This window comes from Camelus bactrianus, chromosome 5 (assembly GCF_048773025.1).
Source record: "Camelus bactrianus isolate YW-2024 breed Bactrian camel chromosome 5, ASM4877302v1, whole genome shotgun sequence".
Lineage (NCBI taxonomy): Eukaryota > Metazoa > Chordata > Mammalia > Artiodactyla > Camelidae > Camelus > Camelus bactrianus.
The window spans coordinates 35152884-35169674 of NC_133543.1; the positions used below are offsets into that span (position 1 = coordinate 35152884).

General features: G+C 32.6%; 1 protein-coding gene across 10 annotated transcripts in view; it reads left to right on the forward strand.

The window, feature by feature from the left end:
- Positions 1-16791, forward strand: part of MBD5 (methyl-CpG binding domain protein 5) — a 330231-nt gene that overhangs the window by 23071 nt on the left and 290369 nt on the right. The gene's annotated exons all lie outside the window — the stretch shown is intronic.

A 16791-nucleotide genomic window follows, 5' to 3' on the forward strand; every position in this document is an offset into this window, starting at 1 on the left:
GGGACTGGAGAATAAAAAAAATTGAACTTGGATTGGATCACTTTCTCAAGTAAGCCTGGAGACTAATTATTCCAGGATAAAAGGCAGACTGAGAGTTAGAGGGAAAAATATCTTCTACTTACTAGCAAGTGAAAAGAAGAAATGTCACTTCTTTCTCCTTTGCCTTCATGCTATTAAATATATTAGGATTCTTTGTACCTGGCAATTTAGAAATTTTGAAGACTTTTGCTCCTTAGTTCTAAAATGGATAATAAAATTGTGTGTTGATTTGTGTATACAATCATAGTCCATACAGATCAAATCAGTTCACTAAGGGTTTGTTGTTGTTTCAATAAAGGCTTTCTATATACTAGTGATACTGTGAAAGAAATAAAATACAAGATCTTCAAAGGTTTTACCATTGACTGAGATGTCTACACAAACACATTAAGTTAATATGACAGTATATGATTAAGTCCTAGAGTGAGTGGTTAACAGTACAAACTCAGCGGTCCTTCAAAATCAGCATTTGTATAATTAAACTAATTAAAACATCTCCCACAAACCTGTCTCTACATCTATATTCTGTCTTGGTGGTGTCATCCTTGTTCATTCCAGTCTCCATCGTCTGCCATCCTTTTCCTTTTTCTCCATAGTCAATCTCCAGACCCTATTAAATTTGACACCTTTCTAATCCATAAATCTCTTCAGTTCTATCTTCCTGTTAGGCCTATTGCTACTTCCTTAGCTCATTCTTTGACTAGACAATGATAGTTTAATAGTCTCCTTAGCTAATTAACCTGCCTCTGGCTTTCTCTTCTCTAGTTCATATTCTATCTTTTGCTGAAGTTAGTTGTTCCCAAACATAAATCTAGTTATATCTCTACCCTGATTAAAAACCTTAAGGGGTGCCCCATCATCTTGGCTGATACAAAATCTTATTTTCAGTCTGGCACATAAGCCCTTTGTTTTCCCTATTTTACTTCAGCTTAGACCTCTAACCTCATCTCCCATTACGTCTCCCCTTGTCTCTTTTGTTGCAGCTCACCCAGCTGCTTCCTCTTCAAAATTATGTTGTGCTTCTTCAGATCTCCTTGCCTTTACACAAGTGCAGTCTTCTGTATGGTGCCTCTTGCCTTGCCTGCTCCTCTCGCCCACAATCCAAAAGAATATAGTTTTACTACAAGTCCTAACTCAGGTGTCACTTCCTATCAAATCATCCTAACCCTCCTCAAGCAGAATTAATTTGCTCCTTCTTAGTTAATGACACACACATTTATCTTTTATCATCATATAAGGTAGTTATCCCTACTTTTAGTGTCTGTCTACCCTCAAGATTATGAAGTGCTTGCTTTGTTTTTATTTGGACTCTCAAATCTAGCCAAAACCGTAATAGATGAATGTCCTAGGTATATTTGGACTTTGCAGAGAGTCAGACAGACCTAGATTAAACTAAGGGCTCTGCAACCAAAAGGAATGGAATGCATTTTATGTGGAGAAAGGGAAAGTTTTGAAAAGGAAGAAACATGGGCAATAGCAAGTCTGGATGTTTTTCACATCCTGCTTGGCCAGAGTTAGCAGCAGGTGATACGTCAAAACCTACAAAAGACCCAACGTGGAGGCATTGAAATTCAACTAGCCAATATTTTTACTAAACACCTTAGCAGACGTGTGTGTGGCTTTGTGCTACATGAGCACTAAGGGTATGAAGATGAGTGAGAAAATGACTCTGCTTTTGAAAAAACTCAGAGTAAATAAGGAAGACAGACCTGTTAGCAAATAAATATAGTATCTAGAAATAAATATACATTAGTAAACTAATTGTGAGGAACAGAAACCCCTTATGAGACTATCTCCTTTGATAGAAAAACCTCAAGTCCAAAGTGATGCCCTAGCAAAGTTTTATAGTATGAATTTTATAGTATGAGTTTTATAGAATTGGAATTCTGCAGGTGGGTAAGATGGTAAGGGCTTGGTCAAACAGCGTGTACTAAGGCATGAAGTACAGAAGCAGCAAATAGTGAGAAACCATTGTCTGTAAGATTTCATGCATGTGTTTGTTTATTTTAGAAAGCTTTACAAAGCAACCTCCACTAAGATACCATAGATAACTCTCAAATGTTTAAATATGCTCTCTTGAAACAATCCTCTTATATCAATTTATTTCCTATCCTTTCCCTTTAAAGTATAAAGTGGGTAGGAGCATGAACTTTTGAGATCAGAATTTGAGTTCAAATCCTAAACTACTTAGTTTCTCTAAGCATTATTGTACCCCTTCATAAAAGAGTTATTAACTCTACCTACCACAGGGTTTTTAGGAAGATTCAGATAGAGTGCGTACAAAACTGTTGTCACAGCACCTGGTCCATAAGAAGGTCTCAGTAGGACTCCATAAATGTCGACTATATTGTGGCTCCTAGTAGTCTTAAAAAAAAAAAAAAAAACTCATTTACTTCAGACATAATTATTGAGTGCTTACTATTTATTAGGTGCTGAAATTATTAGTAAGACTAGTAAGGCACAACCTCTGTCCTTGAAGAATTTATAATTTAGTGAGTATCTGCAGTCTATCTACTACATATTGAAAATCAACAATTAATTTGGCAAATGCTTTAGTTGGTGGGGGTTGTAAGAAATAAAGAACTGAAAGAAGAAGCACCTGAATCTCTGGGAGAATTAGGAAAGTGCTTATCAAGACTGACTTGAAGAATGAAGAACAGTTTGCTGGTTTGGAGTTGGAGGATGGAGAGGAGAGGAGTGAGACTATTCAGGGAAAAGGAAGAGCATATTCAAAAGGAAGATTAAGGTAACATAACTCATTCAGAGAAAGACAAATGATAGGAAAACCTCTAAGAGAGAAAAGGATGGGAGTAGAAAACACTTAGGGAACTGAATCTTCTCAGGTGAAACTCTCTGTGGTTGAAAAGTGATAAATCCTTTAGGGTGAATATGAGACAAACCTGAAAAATTGTCATCTCAGTCTGGGATACTGGAGTGGTCCACTCATCAGGCATGAAGTCTTGCCTAGTCTAAGAAAATACTGCCAGTGCTCTGAACAGTGAGCACTGAACACTAGGTCAAAGGGTGAGGGAGGAAGAACAAAGGAATGGGATTTCTTTAGTGATATTAATCTGAGAGGTGGTGCTAGCAGCAGAAGTTAAAATTGGCCTTATTGTAGGGAGATGGTAAGGAAGAAGTTTCCTGTAGTTGTTGAAAGCTGGGAACAACACATGTGATAGGTTGACTGACTGGACTGGCTTGATGGATGGTGTGTATTCACTGGTTCTCAGTCCCTTGGGTTATACCCAGAAGTTGGACAGCACCTTAGCTTTCTACAGACTAGAAATCATGTGGCATGTGGACTTTGTGGGATATCCCAGGGAGTCAGCCATTCTTAACCTTTCCTTTGAGCCAAGGGAGGAATTCGGATAGCACTGGAAATTCCTGGAAATCTTTGGGTCGCCACTAGTCAAAGAATAATCGCTGTGCTATGGTTTTACACTCCTACTGTGTTCCAAGGTCATGATGATCCTGTGGCAGTGTCTTTTGAACAAGGATGCAAAGAACCAAAATTTTTTGAGCATTTACCTTGTGTTGGTTAGTTGGTTTTTGGAGGGTTGAGGAGGTATGTATCTTTCACATAAGATGAACGTCACCATTTTAAAGTATATACAGTTCAGTGGTTTGGGTATATAAACAATATTCTGGAACTATCACCACTACCTCCAGAATATGTCCACTAATCTAAAAAGAAACCTTTTAGTAGTCACTTACAGTTTCCCCCTCTCCCATCCTCTGGCAGCCTCTAATATATTTTCTGTCTCTCTATATATGCATAATCTGGACATTTCATATAAATGGTACCATACAATATGTGGCCTTTGTATCTGACTTCTTTCACTTAGCATGTTTCATCTGTGTAGTAGTGCAGACTAATACCTCAGTCCTCTCTATGGTTGAATACTTTTTTATGTATATACTACATATTTTATCCATTTATCAATTGATGAACGTTTAGGTTGCTTTCACTTTTTATTTATTGTGAATAATGCCACTGTAAACATTTGCATACAAGTTTTTGTATACACCTAGAAGTGTAATTGCTGGATCATATGATAACTCTATATTTGACATTTGAGGAACTACCAGACTGTTTTTCAAAGTGGTTGCACAATTTTACGTTCCCACTGGTAGTATATGAGGGTTCCAGTTTCTACACATCCTTTTAAACATTTATTATGTGTCTTTTTTATTATAGCCATCCTAATTGTTGTGAAGCGCTATCTCATTTGGTTTAGATTTGATTTGCCTGATCGCTAATGGTGTTCAACATCTTTTCATGTGCTTCATGGCTATTTACTTATATTTTTTGGAGAAATATGTATTCAACTCTTTCGCTCATTTTTAAAATGAGCTATTTCTCTTTACTGCCTTTTTGTTGAGTTCTAGGAGTTATATATGTATGTATATATACACACACACACACACATACATATAGATATATTTTGGACACTAGACCCTTATCAAATATATATATTTGCAAATTTTTTCTCCCATTCTGTGTTGTCTTTTCACTTTCTTGATAATATCCTATCATACACAAAATTTTTTAATTGTACATTTAATCTATTTTTTCTTTTGTTATTCAAGCTTTTAGTGTCTTATTTAAGAAACCAGTGCCTAATTCAAGGTCACAAAGGTTTATAACTCTGTTTACTTCTAGGAGTTATATATTTTTAGATCTTGCACAATACTCTTTGATACATTTTGAGTTAACGTTTGTATATGGTATGAAGTGGGGGTCCAAATTCATTCTTTTGTGTATTTAATTTCTTTAACACCATTTGTTGAAGGACTATTTTTCCCCTATAATGGAGTCCTGACACTTTTGTCAGAAATCAGTTGACCAGAACTGTATGGCTATATTTTAGACTCTCAGTTGTATTGCATTGGTTTATGTATCTCTCCTTATGTCAGTACCACACTGTTTTGAGTACTATAGCTTTGTAATAAGTTCTGAAATCAGAAAGTGTGAGTCCCCCAACTTTTTTATTTTCTAAGATTGTTTTGTCTGTTCAGGATCCTTTATATTTTCATATGAATTTTATTTTTGGAACATTTTAAAAATAATTTTACATTTAATTTTTAAAAGTTTTCTAATTTTAGGGGGAGGTAATTAGGTTTTTATTTATTTATTTTAATGGAGGTACAGGGAATGTAACCCAGGATCTTGTGCATGCTAGGCATGCACTCTACCACTGAGATATACTCTCCTCACTATATGAATTTTAGAATCAGCTTGTCCATTTCTGCAAAGAAAAAAAAGGCTGCTCGAATCTTGATAAGGATTGTATTGAATCTATAGATCAATCTGGGTATTATTGCTGTCTTAGTAATATTAACCATCCAATCCATAAACGTAGGATGTCTTTCCATTTACTGTAGGTCTTCTTTAACTTCTTTAAACAATGTTACATAGTTTTCAGTGTACAGGTCCTGCACTTGTTTGACTTTGTCCATAAGTTTTTATATTCCTTTTGATGCTGTTTTAAGTGGAATTGTTTTCTTAATTTCCTCTTTGGTTTGTTCATTGCTAGTATTTAGAAATACAACTGCTTTTTAAATATTGATTTTATAGTCTACAACTTTGCTGAAGTCATTAGCTCTAATAACTTTTTATGGGTTCTTCATAAAAACTTGTGTTTTCACTTCATAAAAACTTCATACAACTTCATGTTTGTAGATGGATTATTTATAGATAAGATCTTGTCACCTACAAATAGAGATATTTTTACTTCTTCCTTTTTAGTGTGAATGCCTTTTATTTTTTTCCCTACCTAATTGACCCAGCAAGAACTTCCAGTATCATGTTGATACAGATCTTTTTCTTGTTCCTGTTCTTAAGGGGAAAGAAAGCCTTCACTGTCTCATCACTAAATATGATCTTATTTAAGGATTTTTCGTAGATACTCCTTTAGTTTGAGGAAATTTCTCTTCTGTTTCTAGTTGTTGAGCATTATATTTTTGGCATTACGTGGCGTTGTATTTTATCAGATTTTTTTTCATCTGTTGCAATAATCATATGGTTTTTTCCCTTTGTTCTAATAATATGGTGTTCTACATTGATTAATTTTCAAATGTTGACCGAGCCATGCATTCCTAGGCTAAGTCCCACTTAGCTATTTGTGTAATCCATTTAGATGCTGCTGGATTTGATTTTAATATATTATTGATAATTGTTGCATTTATATTTATAAGAGATATTGGTCTATAGGTTTCTTGTGATTTCTCTATTTGTCTTTGGTATCAGGGTATAGTGGTCTCATAGAATGAGTTAGAGAGTGTTCTTTCCTCTTCTGTTTTTCAGAAGGGCTTGAGAAGAATTGGTGTTTTTTCTGTAAACCCTTGGGAGAATTCATCAGTGAAGCCATCCTGTCCTTGACCATTATGTTAGAAATTTTTTGATTATTGATTTAATCCTTTTGCTTTTCCTCAGTTTATTCAAATTTTCTACTTTTCTTAGTCAGTTTTGGTAATTTGTGTGTTTCTAGGAATTTGTGCATTTCGTTTAGGTTAACTTATTTGTTTGACATACAGCTGTTCATAGTATTCTCTTATAATTTCTTATTTGTATAAAGTCAGTAATAATGTTCCTATTTTCATTCCTGATTTTAGTAATTTTAGTCTTCTCTCTCTTTTACTAAATCAGTCTACCTAAAAGTTTGTCAATTTTGTTGATCTTTTCAGAGAACCAACTTTTGGTTCTATTAATTTTTTTTCTTTTGTGTTTCTGTTCTTTATTCTTTGTCTCTGCTTTAATCTTTATTACTTTCTTCTTGCTTCAAATTTAGTTCACTCTTTTTCTAGTTTCTTAAGGTGAAGATTATGTTATTGATTTGAAATCTTTTTTCTTTTTCAATGTGGGCATTTACAGCTATAAATTTCCATCTTAACACTGCTTTCACTGCATACCATAAGTTTTCATATATTGTGTTTTCATTTTCACTTGTTGTATTTTCTAATTTTTCTTCTGATTTCTTTTTTGACCTCTTGGTTATTTAGAAGTGTGTTGTATACTTTCCACATATTTCTGAATTTTCCAAGTTTTCTTCTACTATTGATTTCTCATTACATTCCATTGTGATCAGAACACACTTTGATTTCTATCTTTCAAGCTCAGGTATACATTTCCATTATCACTGAAAATTCCCTTGGATAGCACTGCTCTAACACAATGCTCTTTAAAATGTTCTGTGGGCCAGTACTGATCTGCAGACTGTCACTAGTCTGTGACAAAATAAGTACAGAAGTTGATGATACTTAGAAACTTTCATAGCTGCAACATCCAATCATATGACCAATTACCTTGTATTCATTTTTATTGTATTTTACATAGTATTGATCTATGATGGGCTGGACATTTAAAAAATACAACTGATTGTTCTCAATAAATAGTTGGAGAAGTACTACTCTAAGGTAGGTTTACATAAGAATTGCCGGATCACAGTCTGTGCACATATTCAGCTTTTACAAAGTAAATTCCATCTGTTTTCCAAAATCATTGTATATACTCTTACCACCAGGGAATGAGAGTTTCCATTGCTCTGCTGTTTCTCTGACCCTTGGTATTGCCTACCCCGACTTTTTAAAAAAAAATTTTACCATATGGTAGGTGTGAAATGGCATCTTATAGTTTTAATTTGCATTTCCCAAATTACTAATGAAGATAAATATATTTTCATATGTGTATAGTACATTTATGATTCCATTTTGTCAGCTGAGGAATTACGTACCTGGATACTAATTCTCTGTTATGTGTATTGCAAGTGTCTTCTCCCATTTGCAATTTGTATGGTGTTTTGATGAACAGAATTTATTAATTCTTCTTTATGTGTTATGTTTAATAAATTCTTTTATAACTTTTTTGTTTGTTTAAAGTTTTGTCTTTTACATTTAGGTCTTTGTGTGCACCTGCGCTTGAATTTTATTTCTATGTAGAATTTGAGATAAAGATCTAATTTAATTTTTTTCCTTCTGTACTTAAGGGTTCCAGGATTGACTATTGAATAGATTCTCCTTTACCATTGATTTTCAATATCCAGTTGGTCTTAAATTGTGTTTTAATATGTGTATAGGTCAACTTCTGGACTCACTATTGTGTTCTATTGGTCATTTTGTCTAATCATTGCCTTAATTGCTACACCTTTAAACTGATTCTTGATAGCAGATAGTATAACTTTTGTCATGTAGTTTTTCCATGGAAATTGCATGATCAGTTTGTCATGGTCTGTAAGAAACCTTAAGGGGATTTTGTTTAGAATTGACCTCATTATTATAATGATTCTTTATGTCTGAGACCATGGGATGCTTCTCCTTATATTTTATTATTTAATGTCTCAGAAAATTTTGAAAATCTCCCTATATATTTTTCCTTTATAGTTTTGGTACTTTAAAATATATTATCTATATTTTCTTTTTGTACAGAGATGTATTATCTTTGTATATTTGTTATCTATCCAGAAAGCTTATTAAACACTCTTTTTCATTCTAATAATTTATTTGTATGTTCTCAGGGTATTTTTTAATATAAATAATCATTCTCAGCAAATAATAAAACTTTTGTTTGTTCCTCTCCAAACCTTATACCTATTATTTCTTCTCTTTGCCTTTATATGGGGGTTAGTATCTATGATGCTGATGATAATGAACGTCCTTATAATGTTGCTGATCTTTAAAAAAAAAATGCTTTCTGCATCACCTTTAAGTAAGAGTTTTTTCTTGTGCATGCCTTTTATTAGATTTTTAAAGTCCTCTCTGTTCCTAGTATTAAAAGTTTTTATCATGCACAAATATTGAGTTATATTAAATGCATTTATTGACATGATTATATGATTTTTCTCCTTTAATCTGTTAATACAGATGTTAAATTACATTTAAGCAATTTTCCAAATTAAACCAGCTTGGCATTTCTGTTATAAAACCAAGTTAGTCATGTTGTAATATCTTTTTTATACATCACTGGATTAGATTTTTAAATGTTTAGTTTGAGCATTTTGCATCTCAATTCATGAAGCAAGGCTGTTCTGTAATTGTCTTATTTTGTAAAATTACTTGATGAGTTCACCCTTTTTTAATTCTATTCTCTGAAAGTGTTTGTATAAGATTACAATTTTGTTTCTTGAATGCATAGTAAAATTCATCTATAATCTATCAGAGCTGTTATTTTCTCATGAGAAAGTTTTTAACTTTTGATATGATTACTTTAGTGGCTAAAAAATAATTAAGGTCCTAGTTTATTATTTATCTAAACATTAGATTTTTCTGGGACTTCATCTGTGTCATTTATGTGTTCACATTTATTTGCATAAAGTTGTTCCTAATATTCTCTTATTTGTTTAATCATATGTGTTAAATATATATTTCATTTTTCATATCTAACATTTTTTATTTATGCTTCTCATGTTTTTCATGAGTAGCCCTATAATGGCATTATGAATTTTGTTCATCTTTTTGAAGAACTGGTTTTTGGGTATGATGACACTATTAGATGTTCATTTCCTACTTAATTTCTTTTCTGTAACTATCTGTATCATTTTCTTCCTTCTACTTTTTTATTTTGCTTTGTTCATTGTATAGTATGCTGACTTTTAAAACTTTTAATTTAGGTGCTTTCTCATTTAGCTTTCCTATTGTAAGCATTTAAGGCCATTAAATGTCCATTAAGTATTGTATAGGCTGTATCCCACAAGTTCTGATATGTATGGTTTTTGTTACTGTTTTCTTATAAATATTTTCTGATTTCTGTTGTGATTTCTTCAGTGACTTCTGAGGTTTTTAAAGTTTTTTGTTGTTGTTGTTTATTTTTGTCTTTGTTTTTCCTCAAGCCTGTAAGAATATCTTTTTTGTTACTGATTTCTACAGTTAAAGGTAATTGTGGTCATGGGACATGAGCAGTTTGAAGACCTTGTTACTTAGTAAAAGGATTATGGAATCCCATAATATACTACTGGGATCAGATTTTCCAACTTTAAATCCAACATGCTAAAGAAAATGTCTAGTGTACTTAAGGATTTGTAATTTAGTCAAATGCATTTGCAGTGGCTTAAGTGTTTCCCCTTGAATCCTAGATCTTAGATATTAGCAGTAGCATGAAGAGAATGCCCACAAAATTATTCCCATACTTATTCTAGAAACCCTTGTTCAGTTGTTGTTTTATTTTCTAATTTGTTTCTTTTATTTTCTGGGCCCTGAAATAAGTACTACTGTAAATCTGGTTCAGATTTATTGATTATAAAAAACAGTCATAAAAAGTTTCAGTGTGATTTACTGCTCATTTCCAAAGACATTATGTCAACAACAATGTTCTTTACCCTGTACTTTTCTTTTAAGTACTTTAAACTACACAAAGGCTATTGTTGTTAGAGTACGGTTTTACGAGAGAGGAGTAACTCTTACTTCCCTACCTTTTACTTCTAAGTTTGAGTCAGCATTTTTTCTTTTGTTTTTTTTTCTACTTCCATCTTACAATATGTATTATTTATGTAACGTTGAACTTTTACGTATTATTTAACAGTGCCATGAACTGTTTTCTCTGACACTAAATCTTAAATGCTCACAGATAACCTACAGATTAAGTAGTGTCTGTATTTTCCAGATAATGAGGCCAAGACTGAAATGCTAAATTTAATTGATCAATGTCCCTTAGCTAGTTAAGTGAGACAAGCCTGAGTTCAAACCCATTTTACTTCAGTGTTGCCAGCATTCATATTTGTATAACTTTTGTGCTGTAGATCTTTTGTAGTATGTGTGATCTCTTTAAGAAGCAAATTTAGACCATAGATGGCTTAACATGTTCCAATATATAAATGTGATTTTTATTTTCCAGATTGCGTTTATTTATTTGCATCACAGATGTTTTAAAGAAGATTTTCAGAGGCTCTGACTTGTTTACTACTAAATATTCTGCACTGTCATTTATATTTAGTTTCATAACTTCGTTAAAAAAATGGGCAAAGTGTAATCCTAAAGTTTGATCTGTCTCCCCACATTTCCATTTATCTCTAACTTCTATATAGGATACACAGTGCTTGATGTTTTTCTCAAGTAGATATCATTATTTCTGTCTGACCTTAAAAGATTTGCTCAAAGAATGTCTGTTAGGCAAAAACTATGCTTGGGTTATTAGTTTAAAAACTTCCTGCGAAAACGTATTTTTTTTGTGTATTAAGCATGGCATTCCAGAAGAACATAATGGCTTTATATGAGCTTGATATGAACTTCTCCTGGCTATTTCAAAAATTAAATCATTGGAACACAATGAAAGTGTTTCATGATGTATATTGGATGGTTGGATGCATGCATGGGTGAATGAGTGAGTAAGTAAATGAAAACTTTATAAGATTTTATAGTAGCTAGTCTTCTATGTGTATACCTTTGTGATGTTTCTAATATCATAGATAACAACAGAAGGAAGACTTTCGGGATGAAGAACCCTGGCAAGAACTTCTTACTAATCCTTCATTGTGGTATTAAAAAAATTCATATATCTATTTCTGTAGTTTGCATGTTTTCATCATAACATCATTTATAAAGTCATTTAACTGAAGAGTTGTCAGTGGCTTTTTAATATGAAAATATTTGCACATACATGAAACCTGGTTCTCACAATTGAGGAAAAGTATAGTTTACTATTTGCTTTCCATGTATGTAATGAGCTGCAGCATTTACACATTTAGTAATGGAGTGCCCCATAAACAACTTTTCTGCCCTGTTGGCATTACCACACGCTTTCCCCCCCAGCTTTATTGAGGCATAACTGACAAATAAAATTGTAAGATACTTAAAGGGTACAATGTATGTACATACACATGGTGAAAGGATTCCCTCTGTCAAGTTAATTAACACTTCCATCACCTCATGTATTTACCTTTCTTTCCTCTCTTCCTTTTTTCCTTCTTCCCTCTCTTTCTTTCTTTTGCCCTCCCTCTGTCCCTCCCTGTTTCCCTCCCTCACTCTCACCTTCCCTCCTTCCCTCCCTTCTTTCCTTCCTGCCTTTGTTTTACAAGAACATTTAAGCTCTATTCTCTTGGCAAATTTCAATTACACGATACCATCTGTAGTCACTATGTTATACATTAGAGCTGTCATCGTATTCTTTAAGTTTGGATGCAGTAAAGCAATTTTACCTTAATACATTAGACTAGTAGAAATTTAATTAATATTAACTGAGCTATGCCAATATACTAGAATAATTAAACTGTTGTTTAATAGTCTGGATTTAAATACATTTAAAATTGCTTTTCAATTAAGAAATAACCAAGAGAAATTTTTCCAGTTTTTTGAAGGATTTCTCTGGCACAGGGCCAGGAGAAATCTTGGTTCTTCATAACTGGTGACATGCTTTCACATATTTGGAGGCCTCAAGTGCATGGACCCATGCCTTAACAATGTCCCACTGGGCAGACCCATTTTATAAATCTTTAATTACACATATGATTTGTATAAAACCAATTTTTTAAATTGAAGCCCAGTCAGTTACAATATGTCAGTTTCTAGTGTACTGCACAATGTCCCAGTCATGCACATACATACATATATTCCTTTTCATTAAAGGTTATTACAATATAGTTCCCTGTGCTATACAGAAGGAATTTTTTTAAAATCTATTTTTATATATAGAGGCTAACATTTGTAAATCTCAAACTCCCAAATTTATCCTTTCCCACCCCCTTTCCCTGGTAACCGTAAGATGGTTTACTGTATCTGCAAGTCTGTTTCTGTTTTGTAGATGAGTTGAGTGTCCTGCAATTTTTGTCATTCATTCTTGTGGTACTTGATAAATTTCTACCTTATGTGTTCTTTCCATAATAGTGAGGGTTAATTGTACTAGTCTGTTTTAACATTGCATACGTTTGTAAACTGGTTATTTTAGGGCCTAACAGGTATGGACTGCTCTTGAGTAGTCCAGAATTCATTGAAACTTTTTAAAATGAAAGATATTTTGTTAGTATCCTTCTTAATAATGCCCAGAATTCAGAGTGTTAAACAGAAGACTTCACAGAGGAAGTTGGAAAAAAATGTTACTTCCAAGTTTCTTCTTATAATGAGCGATAGTGCATGATTATTTGTTCTGTAAATATATTTTTGTCATTTCTCCCTAAATGACCTTATTTCAGTCAAATTGTATGTACCATTTTGCCTGCCCTTTATAGTCATAAATATAGTTCTGCTGTTTATCCTGTCATCTTGCCATTTTATTATCATTTATTTTCTAACTAAAGAGTCTATATGTTTCCACCAGGATCATAAAATGGTTAGATAAGACTTATTTCTTATGCTAATACTCTTTATCTCTCTTTTTATTCTTTGTGTTTTATACATTTTCTTCATTGCAAAAAATTTCCCAATCTCTGGGTGAGCAGCTTTTGAAATAGTTTTTGAGGTTTAATTTTTTCAAGGTCTTTAAAAATCAAATATAAATAATATTTTTACTAATTTTTCAATTTTTGAACACATTTACAATCCCATAGAATTTTTATTTAGAATGTAACTCCTTTACAAAATGCTCTTCCCTTTATGGGAAATAACCCTGCTTGTCCATTAGAATTGCAAGTCAGACTGATCTGTAATTATAAGATTATTCTAATTACAAGTAGCTGATAATAGTATTTAATGGCATAGTGGTGATTTTTTTTTTATGTTTCTCTTTTCTAATTTTAAGTCTACTTCATAGTCACTCTGGTAAATCTAGGAAGTATGTAAAATTAGAAGGAACCACTATTAAGACTTTAACGTGTTTTTTTGTTTTTTTCCTCTACCTTTTCCTTCCTTTGTGGTTTTTCTCTATCCCTTTCCCCTACTCATGTACTTTGTGTATCTAGTTTTTCTTAATCAAAGAAAAGGGGAAATTTACCCTATTATAAATATGTTTCCATGTTATTCAAAACTTTTAAATGTAATATTTCTTTGTGTGTATATACCATAACTTACTTAGCCATTCCCTTAATCTTAGACTTTAGATTGTTTGTAATATTTCATTATTATTCCACAGCAGTGTATATTTTTTTGCATGAGACTTTGTCAACATTTCAATTTCCAAAGACTAAAATTCTTGAAAATAAAATTCCTGAATCAATGTTTATAAAGCTGTTTTTCATATCGTCAATTTACTTCTTAAGAAAGATGAAATTAATTTTTATAACTAAGGCAGTGTATCAGAATGTCTAACTACCATTAAAAGCTTTGGATTTTCTCTTCTTTAACATCTTTAATTTTTATCTTTTTGTATCCTGAGGATAAATATTTCTCATGTATTTTTTTTGTCATTGATACTTCCTTTTGTTTTTGTAAGATATCCATTGATATTCACTTTGTTCTTTTCAACTATTGAAGGCTTCATTTTTTTGATTTATGAATACAAAAAGTGTTTATATAGTTTGGTATTAACATTTTGTCATGTTGGCTGAAAATATTTTCCCAGTTTGTTTGCATGTTAGATTGAAATCAGAATTATAAAACTGTTCTACAAATTCTCTTTCTGTTGGCAGTCTTAACCTTGAGATGAATACATGTAATAATATGTATTTACAGATATATAATATCACTTTAGGTTTTTTTGGTGAGAGGAAAGTTGCAAGGTATGAAATTTTGACATTACTTCCTAGAATCTTGGTTTATAAAAAGTGAAACCTATGTGGTTTCTGCTCTTAAAATATAGTCTTTATTCAAAATTTCCATACTTTCTAAACTAGATTCTTTTTTACACTAATCACTGAAAGTTGAGTCCTTTAACATGCTTTCAAAATGTATATACTTTTACATTTTGTACTTAGTAATTTATACCTTTAATACTTTTCCATATTCTATAACTCAGAATAATATATAAACTTTTGCTAAAGTCTTTTCGTTTTAACTTCATGTAAATGACATTTTGTTTTGTAGATGTGTGATAACTATAACATGCAAAGGACTATCTAGATTGAACTTTGGTTTAGGAGTTTTTAGTAATTTATGGCATTCAAATAGTAAAATCACTCTTGAGTTTTAACTATGTTATGATTTTTTGTATGTCATTTTTCTTTCGTCCACTGATATATTCTGATAAGAATTTCTTAAATTTTACTATTGTATATCCTACTCTAAAAGAAAAAAATATATATATGCATAGCACATTCTTTTCTAGAAAGTTTCTTAAATATATATATCAATATAAACCAGGTATGAACTTTCTTTCATATGTCTCTTACAAGAGCTATAACTACCACCATCACCCACCCCCACTAACAAAATAAAGTACAAGCAAAAAAAATTACAAATTGTCTTGGAGAACACAAGTATTTGTGTTGTGAAAACATGTTTATAGATTCCTTGGGATCTGTGTCCCAGTTTGAGAAGCAGTTTGCATAGCCTCTTTCTCTTTCAGTAATTCTAATAAAATTTTTGAGAATTATCTTGATCACTAACATGGAGAAAAACCACAAAATGTTTTTAAAGAAATTTGAGGTACATATTACCTTTAAAATTTGTTTTAGAGATTGTAGATGGATTGAGTACCAATGTTGCTTTGGTTTCTTCAGAATTTAAGGTATTCTTCAAGTGTTTTGAATTTGTTTTTCCTGAAATTTTAAGACCCTTATACATTTCTTGTCTCTGTTTCAGTATAAACCTTGCCTTTGAAAAACATCCAGATTTTAATTTACCTGTGAAATAGAAGTAAAATAAGTGGCAGGAATCGATTCTTTCTAGATAGTCCCCTAATGCAGGGGTCAACATAATTTTTTCTGTAAATGGCCATGTAGTAAGCCCCTTTCTGTTTTATAAGCCAGATTCAACTTTGCTTTTGTAGCACAAAACTAGCCACTGACACTACATAAATGAAAGGGTATGACTGTGTTCCAGTACAACTTTTTTTAGAAAAACAAACAATAGACTTAGTTTGCTGACTCCTGTGCTAATGGATATTTTGGATGAGACTTCCTGTGTGTGAACAAGGGCTCCCTTATAAAAAAAAATAAAGTACTGGTGATCTTGATAGGGCCTCTCTAATGGCAACTTCTGCCACGACTATACAGTTTATACATGCTGTAAACATATGAATATACCAATTATGATATTGCTACTTATTTACCAGTATCTGAGACCTTTGACTTACAGACCCTGCCCAACCCAGTTTATGAGTCAGGGTATTAGTGATCTCATTCTAATCTTTCTGGGTTTTAGCCCATTATCCAAGTACCTGTAGAGGTTGAGCCTGTAAGTGCTCTAATGCCAATAAAGTATAGCTTTTTCCCACCATTACCACCCTGTTTGATCAGACTAAAGTCTTCATAACTTGTCCAGTAATGGTAAACTGCCTTTTCCTGGGATCTCATGGGACTGCAGCCTCTACACCAGGCAGAGTCCTTATGCTTCTACCTTAAATAGGGTAAATCTCAAAGACACTTGCTATTCCTACTACTTACCTTAAATGTCACCACTACACAAAGATCCCTTCCATATTGCTCCTCCTGCCAGCTAAGATCATTTAGAATTTGGTGCTACCCTAGATCCAATGTACATTCTTCTTCATAACCCCTTAGACACTAATTTTGCTGCTACTTACCTTTCTCTGAGGCTAGCTAATGCCTCCAGCCCTAATCCTGTCCATTCTCAGCCATTTTGCATAGGGCCAAACAAGCCTCACAGCTGAACTCACCCTTTTTCTCTTACCTACTGACAAACAAAAAAGCACTAACTTTGAAATAAATACCTGACAAATAATTGGAGGCTTTTTATTAGCCAGTTTCCCCTCCCTTCCTTACTTCTTTCCTTTCT